The sequence below is a fragment of the Notolepis coatsorum genome (assembly GCF_963971535.1).
Source record: "Notolepis coatsorum genome assembly, chromosome: 14".
NCBI lineage: Eukaryota > Metazoa > Chordata > Actinopteri > Aulopiformes > Paralepididae > Notolepis > Notolepis coatsorum.
The window spans coordinates 77,785,280-77,797,332 of NC_140178.1; the positions used below are offsets into that span (position 1 = coordinate 77,785,280).

Here is a 12,053-nt window from a genome sequence, read left to right on the forward strand (position 1 = left end):
TGTCTATACTGAACACTGTGACCTCATTTTTTACTTCTAATTTACATGCCATACTATGTTATTTTATTTCATACTTATCTTGTCTTGCACAGTCTCTGGAGCGTAACAGTAAGAAGCATTTTGTATAAAAGTATTCTGTACTTCTGTATGACAACTATTAAAGAAACTTGAAACTTGAACTTGATTATGTTTAACTGGTGGAGTGGTATGGCTACTGCTATTAACATAATGTTTAACTGGTAGTGTGGTACAGCTACTGCTATTAACATTATGTAAACTTTAACTGGTGGAGTGGTATGGCTACTGCTATTAACATAATGTTTAACTGGTGGAGTGGTATGGCTACTGCTATTAGCATAATGTTTAACTGGTAGTGTGGTACAGCTATTGCTATTAACATAATGTTTAACTGGTGGAGTGGTATGGCTACTGCTATTAGCATAATGTTTAACGGGTAGTGTGGTACAGCTACTGCTATTAGTATTAACATAATGTCTAACTGGTGGTGTGGTACAGCTACTTCTACTAGCACAATGTTTAAACTTTAAGGCTCATTTTCATTATTTACGACTTTGAAATATGATTTTTTTTCTATGCCAAACCAAACTATGTAGTATATATAATATATTAGAACTCCTCTCTAGTATGAATACATTTTTAACACAAAGAATAAAAAAGAAATGATTGAATTGTGACCTCAAAATCTTTATTCTTATTAAATCTGAAATGTTGTGTATCCTTACACTCCTACCTGTTACCTTGCTGTGATATAACATGACACAGTTGGTGGTACTTAACTTAGTCAGGAAGTATTCATGTAGGGTGTGGTCAAAAGCATAGATATATATAAAGATTTATATATATAAAGACTAGATGACTCATGGCGGCTGGGTGGCGCAGCGGACATTGCGCTCATCACCAACGCAAGAGACACCGGGTTCGACTCCGGCTGTCGGCGTTGCCTCCGGCTTGGGCCAGCCGTCATACTAACTCAATTGGCAGAGTTAGCGGGTGGAAATCGATGGGTGGTAATCTGGACGTTGTGGACAGCGACTCCTACAGGTCGGTTGGGGACGCCTGCACAGCAGAGACAGGAAATGGCGGGGGTAGTGTGAGCCTCCCACACGTTACACCTCGCCAATGAGATCCGCGCTGGTAGGTGAAAAGATGTGACAGGCTGCCTCCTCGTGTATCGGAGGGGACACATGATGCAAGGCTTCTATCCTCCCTACAACCGGCCAGTGGGGGGCATATGCAAGCAACGTTCAAGACAGGAGAGGGGAGAATTGGCACAGCTGGTAATTGGGATGGGAGAAAAATAGAAAAAGGGGAGAAAAAGTGGATAAGAAAAATAATACTAGATGACTCACCCGCGCTGCTGGCCAACGGAGACCAACGTTGCCACATGACAGCCATCTTGCCACAGGGTAGCACGCCCACTCACAACATGAACGTCTATAGTGCATGTACTATTGAAATAACCATAGCTTGTTAAATTTTCAACCGTTTGGTTTGTTAAAAACTTCAGAGATGTAGTTATCATACTGCATAATTATAATGGACTTTCATATGAAAATAATTTTTTTTTTATAAAAATTCTTCCAAGCAAGAATCATAGCCACGTTAATAACGTTTGTAATAAACCAAACCGTTTGTAAATCCGTCAAGATTTCAGCGAGTTAGGAGTATTTTTATTTGTGCAGATCACATCTGTTAACTGTGGCAAGATGGCCACCGATGAACCACGTAGGAGACTCCGCCTTGCCCTTGCGCCATCTAGTCTTTATATATATCTATGGTCAAAAGTACATGGTCGAAAGAACACACTTGCGCATGCTCACATCCACACACATGCTTGCATGTGTAACGGAGGACCGTGAGTATATCCACAGTCACAGAAACAGGTGTGTTGAGAAGTGACTGTGGCAGTAAGCGGGCTGCGAGTTAAACTCACTTCCTCATAACAGGGTTAATAGACGCATAGGTACAGTACCCAGAAGTGAATTCACTTCTTAGTGCAGCGGTCTATGTCGTCGCCCGCGGAGCGGGAGACCCCAGTTCGACTCTCGCTCGGGACATCAGCATTTAATACACAACGCAGAGGAGTCCGATACGATCTGTCACACATGCACCTACACACATTATGCACTTGCGCATACACATACAAACAGCTTGAAAGTGATTGGGCCAATGGATTATATACGTCAACAGCCCTGACATGCACAAGATTCATTGTTGTGAACCGTGATTAGTGTCTCCGCTCCTCTTCTCTCAGCGCACGCCTCCCCGTGCACTCCATCATCATATAGGCTGAATAATTGTGTTTTGCCACTGTCACTGTAATGCATATCTCTACCATAATCCATATGTGGGTGACACCATAATCCATATGTGGGTGACTCCAAGTACAGATGGTTCTTTAATTTTAAGCATGTGGTGGCTGTCATGCTGCTTTGTAATCACATTCATAGTTTTTCTTGTGCATTTACCACATGAAGTTGCCTGGTGTATACATCTCCCTCCGCCGTGCTGCTGGAGGGGTTATATAATCACTGGATGTCAGGGGAAGCTAATAAGACACAGACTTGCATATTTAGCCGACCCCCAGATCTGGCTCATTGAGAGGTGACATATTTGGCCTGGCGGGCGCTCCGATCGTATTTGTTTTTCCTCGTTTTGACAGTGGAGATAAGGTTGTAACTAAGCCAGGCACGTGGGGGATTTGTCATTCCGGCGTGGCTAAAATATTGATGTGTCCCCCGCTCCGCTTGATGGCCTGGGAAGAGTGTGTATACTTTATACTAATATTAGTACCACAGCAAGTTTTTTTGTAGGGACTTTGCTGCAGCCAATTCTCTACAGCACAGGCTGGTTTTATAGATGGGAATAGGCATCCTCTTGGCTGTGTGCCCATCTATCTGAACCACCACATCAACCTGTACCTGAGCCCACTGACCAGACCAGTTGATTCACTGAATACTGTTTGAGAAGATTCACGACAGAAGATGTACCTATGCTACTATGTGTGTGTGTGTGTGTGTGTGTGTGTGTGTGTGTGTGTGTGTGTGTGTGTGTGTGTGTGTGTGTGTGTGTGTGTGTGTGTGTGTGTGTGTGTGTGTGTGTGTGTGTGTGTGTGTGTGTGTGTGTGTGTGTGTGTGTGTGTGTGTGTGTGTGTGTGTGCGTGCGTGCGTGCGTGCCAGGGGTGCCAGGGGTGCCAGGGGTGCCAGGGGTGTAAAGTACTTGAGTAATTGTACTTCGTTACAATACTTAAGTACTGTTTTGGGGGATTTGTACTTTACTTGAGTATTATTAGGTTTGTATACTTGCACTTTTACTCAATTACATTTCAGAGGAAAAAAAACATACTCCTTACATTTAAAATGCAGACCTACAAAGTACAAATCTCGCAGGTCCAACTATTTTAATTAGTATATTTGTTTCTCTGGCCAAACTAACGTTAACGTTATTAATCCTGTGGCCGCACTTTATTTAAAAACAGCCAATCAAATCCCCATCAATGTAAAATTAACCCGCCCATACCCATGCTGATTGGTCCTTGTGCAAGACTAGAAAGCAGGGATCTTTGATTAAACACCTGCTATCAGAAGAATAGACAGTCAGAGTGACAAGCTACAGAAGATGGCCACAAACGATAGTACGAGTGATGAAGAGGACGAAACGGAACATTTCATTGACCCGGAATAAAAAAAGGTTTTTACTTTTACTTTTAGTACTTAAGTACATTTAAAAGTAGAAACGTTTTTTACTTTTACTCAAGTGTGTTTTTAGCCAGATACTCTGACTTTTACTTGAGTATGATTTTTAGACGGTACCCATACTTTCACTTAAGTATAATTTCTGGGTACTTTTTACACCCCTGAGAAGTGGCATGTATTTATGGCCACATAAAGCTACACACAACGCAACATGAAATCAAGGTTACAGAAACCAGCATCTCCATATTGCCGTATGGCTTGACTTCACTCATTATTTGCATTCTAGGAGGGATGAAGCAAGACTGCAGAGAGACTGGGAGATAACGTTCCGTCCATACAGCTAAACTGTAGGGTACTGGTCTAGCAAGTCAGCTACAATTTGACTCTATTGTTGCATTCACTTTGTGGCGAGAGCCAGGCCTACTCTACATGGTATATGGGAAGCCAGATATCATACATTTTCTATAAGAAATGACAATAGAATCTGAGCATGCAAGTCGGGCAATAATTCAATATTATTGTATATTGTATAGTTTTGGGATCATAGTGTGATGAATTTATGATATTGTGGGGCACAAATGGTTTCTAAACTAATGACATTAAAGCCACGATGTGCCATATTTTCAAGAAATGTATCAAGTTGGCGGTTAAGTGGCGCAGTGGGCAAGGCGCTCGCCACTAACGCAGGAGATGCTGGGTTCGAGCCCAGCTCTCGGCGTTGCTACCAGCTTGGCTGGTCGTTCATACTAACACAATTGGCAGTGTTAGGGGTGGGAAAGCTGGTGGGTGGGGATTGGATGTTGTGGACAGCGACTCCTACAGGTCGGTTGGTGCGCCTGTACAGCGGAATCAGGAAGTATCGGGGGCAGCGTGAGCCTCCCACGCGTTACTCCTCGCCACTGATTTCAGGTGAAAAGATGCGACAGCTGCCTCCTCGTGTACCGGAGGGGACACGTGATGCAAGGCTTGGTCCTCACTGCAGCCGACCAGTGGGAGGCATAGTCTAGCAACGTTCGAGACAGGGGAGGGGAGAATTGAAGGGAGAATTGGCGAGGCAAAATTGGGATGGGAGAAAAATACAAATATAAGGAGAAAAAGTGGATAAAAAAAATGTATTAAGTTCTGGTTGTGTGTATGAAACTAATTGAGACCACCAGTGCTCTGGCCTCGAGCGGTCAGGTGAGACACACCTAGTCAGCCTTCTCGCGATACCAGACGTACGCCTTGAACGAACGAGACGCCATGGTTTCCCTCTCTCGCAGAATGTGGGGTCTTTTTTGCAATGATGGAAAACAAGAATTCTCCAAGAATTCGCTCAGCAAAAAGTCTGCATGTGAAAAAAGGAAACACACAGAGGCAATGGAGCAAAGAGGCTTGTGGGAAGTGTATGTAATTGTGTGGTCGCACACAGATGTATATATTTTTTTTTTACTATCGTGTGGATCCAAATTGTGGCAATAAGGATCCTGGAGAAGTGGCATGTTGACCATTTTACAGACCTCATAAGAAAAAACATTCTTAGGGTTAGGTGGAGTTAGGGGCCAGGGTTAGCATGAGGGTTTGGGTATGGGTTGGAGTAAGGATTAGGGTTGGGCATGTAGTGTGGTGAAGGTTTTCGTGCCTCCATGGGCCCTCATAGCAGGCACGTGCAGAGGGGGGGGGGGGGCTTTGGGTGCCCCTTGATGACCAAAGTGGCCTTTTTTGGCAAGGCTTTACATTTTTTTTTTTTTTTTATTATCATTATCTTTTTTTTTCAAAGAGCAATGCCCAGGGTCCTCATCAAGAATAATTTAAATAATTTATATTTTAATGCCTGTCTGTCTGAGGTGCATGGTTTTCTGTTATGTTGGTGACGCGTCGCCCTCCCTCTTTAGCCAATATAATAATATAATAATCTATAATACATTTGTTGATAAATCCCAAACTATTCTAAGGCATAATCATATAGTATGATGCAGTTTGTTGTAAGATTCCGTGTTACATTCTCTGAATATTGGTTGCTAATGCTACGCTGTAGTTGGTGTTCTAACATTTTGATACATGTGTCCGTTTAAAAATGTTAGCACCTGCTCCTCTAAAGGTCTCTGCACGGCCCTGCCTCATATCCTACAGGTTTGGTAGTCCAGTAAAGTACAAAGTGTACCAGCGCTCCAGGTACACGGAGCATGCCCCCCTCTTTGTCTGGGCATAGCCTATAGAGTTGGCTACTGTTAACCCCTATCAGCTTAAATACCACAGAGCTATAATGACGGTGGTGTCATTCTATACCACCTTCCCTCAGTAGTCTATATGAGTCACAACCATCCACTCAGCTGACTTGAATGCAGAACAAACAATCCCATTCAATCCAAGAAACATTAGCCTCAAGACTGAACTTTATGTGATTTGAAGAAAGTGTGCCCTCTGTTGGCGAAGCATATCCATACCACCACCCTGAGAAGAATGTGCGTACTACTGTGCTTGCAGTGATTTCGTCTTTACCTATAAATAGCCCAAAGTCTAAACTAAGGTTGCAATAAGCGTGGGGATGTGTGCACATCTCAGAATGTGAGCTGCAGCTCTGGCAGGCAGCCTGTTAATAGGCAAGCAGAGAGAGAAAGACACTTGGGAGGAGAGATGAGGGAGGAGATGGAGAGACTGTTGTTGTCATGGAAACGGTGAGGCGGAGCATGGGAAAGTGGGACCAGTTTGTTTGTTATTGAAGGTCACGTGGCCAGGAGACGCACCCCCCCCCCCCCGTTACCACCGAGCCGAGCGTCGCTAGCTGCTGCTACGGTCAGTTACTACAAAATGGCTGCAAAGGCACCACCATCGACGAGAACCCACTGAACACTTTATGGTAGGAATCACTTATCTATGTGGCTAAAACCGGATGGTTTGCGGATTTACGTTCCTTCCCCATTGTTGTCGGATATTATTGTCCAGGATCGAGCAAATTATTATATGCAAACAGAATCTTCATTGGGCTTTCTGATATTAACGTTAATTGTAATGTTATGTTAATGTCGCTGCAGTTTCCTCCACTCTGACATAACTTAGATTTCAAGTGTTTTATTGTCCGGCGAAGGTGGTCGTTTGGACGCGCCGCGTGTTTGAACTGTTTGGTTGTTTTTGTTTGCTTCGAAATGACACATAGATGTGTTGTGACCGTCAGTGCGAAGTTGCTATAGCTAGTAAACGTTAGCCAGCTCGCTAGCTAAACACGACGACGCTCGACTGCACAGGCTCAGTCACATTATTCAAACCAAACGTCACCCTGGCATCATGAACGCTAGTAATGAGCTCAAGTTAAGTTAATTTGCACTCGTTTGCTTGGCTTTTAGTCTATATTTGGTTAAACCAAAGATACTCTGGGTTAAACTGCATGGAAACTTGCAGGAAATCTGCATGATCTCCAAGCTCAACGTAGCCTTTACCTTGATCTCACTGGCTGAGTTACACACAGTTGCCTGCCAGTCGTGCTTCCTCAGTCATGTCAAGATGAGTTGCATTTGATTAACTTATCTAATCGCGTTATATTCCAAAAATTTTGGAATAACCTATATTATCAACTGTGCTGGTTCTTTAACGATAACTGGTCTTTTAATCTGTCGTAATTTAGCCGTGTGTTGCTCGTATTTTGATTGTGGTAACCTGACTGTCAGATATAGCCATGGGACCTTCGTATTGTCAAATGTTTGACGCTGGCTAGCTGAGGGTGCACGAACTGGGGAATGCCATTTGGATTGCTTCGTAACAAATAGGATCCTACTACATCATCGACTGTTTATTTATGAGTGCTTGTTGAGATTCCTCCATCCATAGTGTGTGTAGCTTCCTAGGCAGAGCCGGTTATATGGGAGCATGCAGGTCTTCCCCTGGCCCCCCCCCAGAAACACCTTTTGTATCTGTCATCACTGTCTCAGCCGCGCTGCCACTTCACACCCTATGGTCTGACGAGCGCAGTGAGGAGACGGGCACCATATGCACATAGCCATAGGCTTGAGAATGCAGACACACCGATGCCGGGAGTGCAGGCTGATGTAAGCCGGGGGCCCCCCTGGTTTGCTAATGTGTTGGAGATCCTAATTGGGCTGTGGCCCTGGCACTGGACAGGGTTGTGGGGGGTTGTGTGTGGCTCTGTGTCTCTCCTTGCTGGGTCAGGGGCCCCTGTCAGCACCCAGCTCTGTGAAAGGGGCTGTGTATTCACAGGGAGGCGCCAAAGGGGGGCTTGATAACAAAATGCACCGATTACTATACGACTTTAGGTCATAGCCCTGCATTCAGCTCAGACTCTCGACAGCCTTTTTGCACAGTGCAGGATCGCAAGGCTGAGGGCTTTGTGCCAGATTGTGTAATTTGGTTTGGCGGGTTGTTTGCTATCAGTGATCAGATGCTTAGCTAAGAGTTAAGTAGAAATGATGAGGCAGCTCTCTGTGAAATATGTCGGCCTGGTGTGTGACTCGTTCGAGAAACCTACATTTTAACTTTGTTAGTGATGTATGACCATAGGGTCAGCTTAGCATGAATGTTGCCATTCGTCCTATGTTTGAATTTTGAATGCTGTTCTCAAAATTTGTAGGTACCACAAAACCAATCCACTTCTACATGCCATGCCAGTAGACCTGTATCTATTTAGGCTAATGTTTTAATTAAAGTATGAACACAATTTCTTGATACTGCCCAACTACTGGCATTATTTAGTCTAATGCTGCTATAAAAACTAGTTGCCCATTTCTTTCATACATTTTAGCTCAGAGCTATGTGATATTCCCCACTACAGGCTATTATTACTCTGTGCAAAGCTCAGTGTTTTATTTTATGAAGACAAATGTGGAAACGGCAAGACCGCTACGTGATTGGAGTGTAATAAGACTTTTGTTGGGGACATTCTCTGATCTATTGAACAATAAATTGTCAACTGTGCTTGTAAAAAAGTGTTCCTTTTACTGAGGGAGCAGATGAAAGGCACTGGGACCGCCTGGAGTGTCTCCAGATACAAGTTATTTTAGGACCTGTTCTGAGTGCCAGGAGCGAAGCATATGAAAAATCTATTCCCCCTGTCATTGGCCATGGTCAGAGAGTGACATCATTGAGAATAGCTTGAAGTGCTTTAGTGAGGGGAAATCCTCTTTGCGGAGCACAGGGACTTTGTCACTTAGTTACCCAGGAAATAATTGCAGACCAACTTAAGTAATTTTCGGTCTTCCAACAGAATGTTTTTTTGTTCGTTTTTTTTTTTTTTAAGGCTGAGTGATTTTGCTCTTGAATTCCCCAGAGATACGGTGGTAGGTCAGATGTTGTTTTTTTGGCATGCAGTTTGAGAAACTGTGTTGTCCCGATGTGCAGAAGAGCGGGCGACAGTGGCTCAGGAGGTAGAGCGGTCGTCTGGTAATCAGAATGTTCCCGGTTCAATTAAGCCCACCACCCCCCGCCAGTGTGTCGAAGTGTCCTTGAGCAAGGCACTTAACCCCTAACTGCTCCCGATTGAGCAGGTTGGCACCTTGCATGATTGTCGTCGGTGTGTGAATGGGTGAGTGAATGTGAGGCATACGTTGTAAAGCGCTTTGGATAAAAGCAGCTATATAGATGCAGTCCATTTACAAGAGCAGACGGGGCTGCAGACTGTGCCACTGCCGCGGCGGCTGCTGGCGACGTGCTCTCCCCAGGGCTCGCTGCACTCTTGTTGGTCTTGCAGCACACTGGCATTCCTGGCTCTGTGCCCAGTGGTTGTCGTCTAGCACCCCCCCCCCCCCCCCCCCACACACACACACACACGCACACACTAGTCTCTGCAATATCTGTGCACGCCCCCCCCCCCATATCTCTCCTTGTGATGTGAGGCACTAAGAGACACAAGGTGTTTAGTGCTTACAAGTATGTGCTCGTAGTCATAGTCGTAGTACACACCAGCCTATAACGGGATAAAACCAGTAACCTTGTGCTGCACGCGTCATCACACCCGCCCCCCGCTCCATTTCCACAGTGCCATTTTACACCTGCTTTTATTGGCCCGGCTGTGGTTTCCTCTCTCTGATTGCCTTTTTTAGTTTGACTTCCTTTGTCAGCAGAGCAGAGTTGAGTGTCTGTCTGAAGAGGGACACCACATAACCCAGTTGTTCTGACAGGAGGGTGTAATTTCCACAGCAGCCATGAGCTCATTGACCTGCGTCCTTCAAACAGACACTGGCTGGTGTCTCCCTGCTCCAGACTGTTGTTTCTGCCGTCGCTTAGCCTGGCTCACTGCTACTAATACTGGAAGTCAATCTGTGAGGAAAACGCTTAGGCGATGTAATTTGATGAAATGTCAATAACGTGACACGTGGGGAGTCTAGTGGGGCTGTCATTGTTCTCTTGGCAATTAACTTCTGGTCTTTCTAGCGTTGCACAATGTATCAAAACGTTTCCTCTCTTGGATACAATATTGTAGCCAGCTGTCAACAAGCCTCCTCCAGTAACTTTATACAGCCCCTCTGTTTTTCATGAATGAACTTAACCTCTTTCTGTGGGGGCTGGGCAGAGGGACTAGAATATTAAATCTATTAATATTGCTCTGGAGTCTGGATGATAATACATTTAGCTTATCTATTACCTAAGGAAGGAGATGACTGTCAAGGAATATAAGCCGTTCACCTTAAATCACTGCTCAGTGACTTGCATCCTCTTTCTGTGCTCATCTTCCCCTTCATAGCTAAAGTGAACGTTTTCTTTAATAGTGGGTGTCTGGGGATGAAATGGAGGTGGTAGCGTCAGCATGTAGGGATGAGCATCAAATCAAATCGTTTATGCAAATATCACCCTAGAAAATATGGCTAGGGCTTAAGAGGTTAAAGGTGCTGTAAGTGGCATTTTCTTTGTTAAAATAAGTGTTAAATAGCTCTACATTCCAACAGCCATCACTGATAGTGTTTAGTCAGTAACATGGGTCTCCCAGGCAGTCGCTCAACTCTGCAGTAGACACAAACACTACATACATTTCCTGGTATCCCTTCTAGGGCTGGGCGATATGACAATATTATATAAATATCGGGTACAGTTCATTAACGATACACTTTTTAAACGTATCGTGGATATCGTGATGTTTTGCCCAAGAGGATTGTGTCGCGTCAATCTGGTCCACACGTTCAAACTTTTGAACAGCGCCGCCCCACACACACACTACTGCATCAAAGTTACTACTTATGATAACAAAGGCATTCGTTTTGTGGCATTAACGTTATATAGTTACACGTTCAATAACATCAGCGTATTTACATAGCAACGTCCGAGGTCGACCTAGATAGATAGCAAGCATTAGTCGTTCATATCTCAGCCCGTGCTGACTCAGTTGTGCCCATTCTGCGGTCTGTTAATAAAGTTTTCAATCAGACAGATGTATGGAAAGACTTTTATTATAACATTCGTTGCAGTAAAATCATTATGCCTCGTTTAGTCATCCTGCGGAGCTAAAAGCTAAACGTCGGCCGCGGGGAGCTACCGTTGTTGTTGTCGTGAGCCCTCGTCAAAATCAATGGCGGATATAGCGGAAGTAAAAAATTAATACGCGCTTGCCGATTGGTGCTAAGAACAGCAGGGCGGGTGCAAGCGGTGTGACGTAATTGGCAGACTCGACTGTCAATCAAAATTATTCTGTTTGCCGTCTGAATGAATGAAAACGTTATTAACAGATTGGGTACAATACAGTAGGGCTGTCTTAAATACTTCAAAGCTTCGTTCGATGGCACAAGCTTCGAACATTAAAAAAAAACCGAAGTTAAAAAAAAATATTAATTTTTTTTCAACGTTTTTTTTTCAAATTTGTATTTGTATTTTTACTTTGTGTGTGTGTGTGTGTGTGCATGGGGCCATTGGGTGGGGCCGGGGGACAAATACACTGGAGGAAAGGAACCCAGCTCAGCACTGCCCAAATTATATCATCACTATTGCCTGTTTGAAGGATATCATCCTCAAACACATACACCACCTACACGCCTATTCTCAGTCCTTGCCCCACAATGGTGGAATGAACTACCCACCCCAGTTAGGACAGCCGAATCCCATCCAATCTTTCGCCGTCGACTAAAGACGCACTTCTTCAACCATTATCTAAAAAGAAAAAAGAAAAAAAATCTAACCCTAACTAACCTTACTGTCATGCACTTGTCCTAATAAACTAACCTACACTGTAACACGCAACACTTTGATTAATATTGTTACTCAGCTGATAGAGTTGTATCCTTCCTGATGACCTGTCGTACAGAACTTGTAAGTCGCTTTGGATAAAAGTGTCAGCTAAATGACTAAATGTAAATGTGAATGTAAATGCCTTGTAGAATTCCACACATAAGAAAGAAAGATACTGGGATGAATAAACAAAAT

General features: G+C 44.1%; 1 protein-coding gene across 1 annotated transcript in view; it reads left to right on the forward strand.

Annotated features, from left to right (window-relative positions):
• Positions 1-6,534: 6,534 nt before the first annotated feature.
• tnrc6c1 (trinucleotide repeat containing adaptor 6C1) overlaps positions 6,535-12,053 on the forward strand; it is a 232,364-nt gene continuing 226,845 nt past the window's right edge. The window contains exon 1 of the mRNA XM_084329916.1: positions 6,535-6,555. The gene's annotated coding sequence lies outside the window, so the exon portion shown is untranslated. The remainder of the gene's footprint in view (positions 6,556-12,053) is intronic.